This window comes from Silene latifolia, chromosome X (genome assembly GCF_048544455.1).
Source record: "Silene latifolia isolate original U9 population chromosome X, ASM4854445v1, whole genome shotgun sequence".
Lineage (NCBI taxonomy): Eukaryota > Viridiplantae > Streptophyta > Magnoliopsida > Caryophyllales > Caryophyllaceae > Silene > Silene latifolia.
In genome coordinates, this window is record NC_133537.1 from 172381936 (window position 1) to 172384372 (window position 2437).

Here is a 2437-nt window from a genome sequence, read left to right on the forward strand (position 1 = left end):
TCTCTTTTGTATATACATTGCATTTAGTGTAGCTTTCGCATGCATTTGTATCATATTTCATTTGCATTAGCTAGTTCATATAGTATAATTGCATTGTAAAATATCTCACACGATTCATGTAGTTAGTTGCATATAGACTAGAATTCATGCATAGTTACTAATGGCCAAACCTATTCTTTTCTACACTAGAAATAGTGTTTAAATCGGTTTGGGGAGGTTTGATCATAGGTGACCATAGCTTAATAGAAATCATGCATCATATAATATAGTTTAGATTGCATTTGTTATATATGTTATGTAGAATTGCATTTAGTTAGAGAATGCATTCATTCATATCATATCATTGCATTTGTACTTTATTTCAAAAAATCAAAAATTCAAAAACATGTATTTCCTTTTTATTCCTATTCCTACATGTACATTGAGAACAATGTCCAAAATAAAGTGGGGGATGGGATTCTATATTCCAAAAATGATAAAAATTGAAAAATTTCGAAAAATCACAAAAATATGTCTTTTAATTTCATAAAACAAAAATCCATAAAAATTTGAAAATTTGAGAAACCAAAAACATGTTCTTTAATTTAGTAGTGTAGAATTGTATATACTTGTGCTTTTGTTCTCTTCTCACATAGATACAACACTACATTTGAGGCATTAGCAAGGGAAAATGAAGACCGCTTGGTATGATCGTTCTAATCTCTATTTCCCTTCCATTTCTTTTTCATTATTCATATGAGAGGGATGGGTTACATGTCAAGGAGGATGTGGTGTATTTTGTTTTTTTGGTTTGTGTATCTATGTGTTGTTAGGGGTTGCATTTAGTTAATATGACATACTAGTTGGTAGAATCATATGCATTAGGATGTATATATGTTAGTTGCATCATGGCATGTAGTTTGCATGTTAGAAATATTTTGTGAAACCGTCTACTTGGGAAGTTTGACAAGTGTATATAGGCCCTAGTAGATGCTTTTTCTTCTTAAGACTTTGCTTGTTAGAATACTTGTAAAACACCCTAGGATGTGTCATGCTAGTATCCTTTGACCCATGGATTAAGGCCTAGTCAAGAGTACCTTGTGGTGTGATAACTCCTTGGCTACCGTTTATTCCAAGGTGACCCTTGAAACCATGCATCCATCCATCATCCATGTTCTACCACATTTTTGTCATCAAAGGGAATGGGTACAAAAAGAAATCAATTTGAGTTCAATGAAATGAAAAGTGAAAGAAAGTTTGCAAAATGCATCAAATGAAAAGAGGAGCAAAAATAGACTCCTAAAGCTTCAAATATAAGCCACCCTCACTACATATGGGGTGACTTTGAAAATGTTCAATTGAAATGCAAAGAAAAGTTGAAAGTTGTCAAGTGTTAAAAAGCCAAAAATCAAAAGAAATGGCAAAAGAAAATGTTCTCAAATGTTATATGCCACAAGAAATTGGGAGGAAAAACAAAAACAAAAGCAAACTCCCAAAGTGAAACTCAAATATCTATTGATCCCTTTATCCATCGTATCCATTTTTGTGCATGGTAGAGAGGGGACGGCCCTTCTTCTTGTCTAGGCAAGAGGGGGAATTCCGCGATCGTCCAGTGTTTCTAACACCATAGGGAGTCTACTCTTGACAAAAGCATTTAACGATTTAGGACAAAGGTACCCTAGCTTTACACAACTTGGAGGTGATTTATTGGTATCCTTCTAGGCCTAGTAGTTTGAAGAAATTGTATCTATGAAGGAATGTGTACCCTTGAATTGCTTCCCTTGTAGATAATTTCCGCCACTTAGATGAGGAAAGTGGCTATTCTTTTGTAGATGCATCCATTACTTTATTTTGTGTGCTTAATGTTTGGATGTGTCGCCATTTTGGCAAGACCCACCTTGCCTTGCAAGAAGGCATCCTACCTCATGGTTCTCTTGTTGTGAGTTGAAGGGGCGTAGTGAGACCCGCTAATTGTCTCATATCGGCTATGTTATTAGGTTAGTTTAAATAAATGTCTAGTTTTTGTCACCTCTTTACTCGGGACGAGTAAAGGTTCGGTTTGGGGATATTTGATGTGACCATTATTTAAGCATATTTAGTCCCCTAATTGAGCCTATTTTGTATACTATTATATCATTCCATGAACATTTTATCCGTCAAATGCTTTCTATTTTGCTTTCCTAGTGCATTTCGTATGTTTTGTAGGAAAGAAGATAATAAGGCGGAAATTCCCGTCCTTCGTGCATATTTGGAAGCTATTTGACGATGTTTGATGGACTAGTATGAAGGGGAAGCGAGAACTAAAGACCAATCCTACAAGAATAAAAAGAGAAAGGATTCTGTCACAGAACCCGAGCGGATTTGCAGGCAAGACGCCCGTCCAGAACAACAACCCGAGCGTCCAAGCAACAAAGACGCTCGGATTCCTCTACTACAATCCGAGCGGATTTGCAGAAAG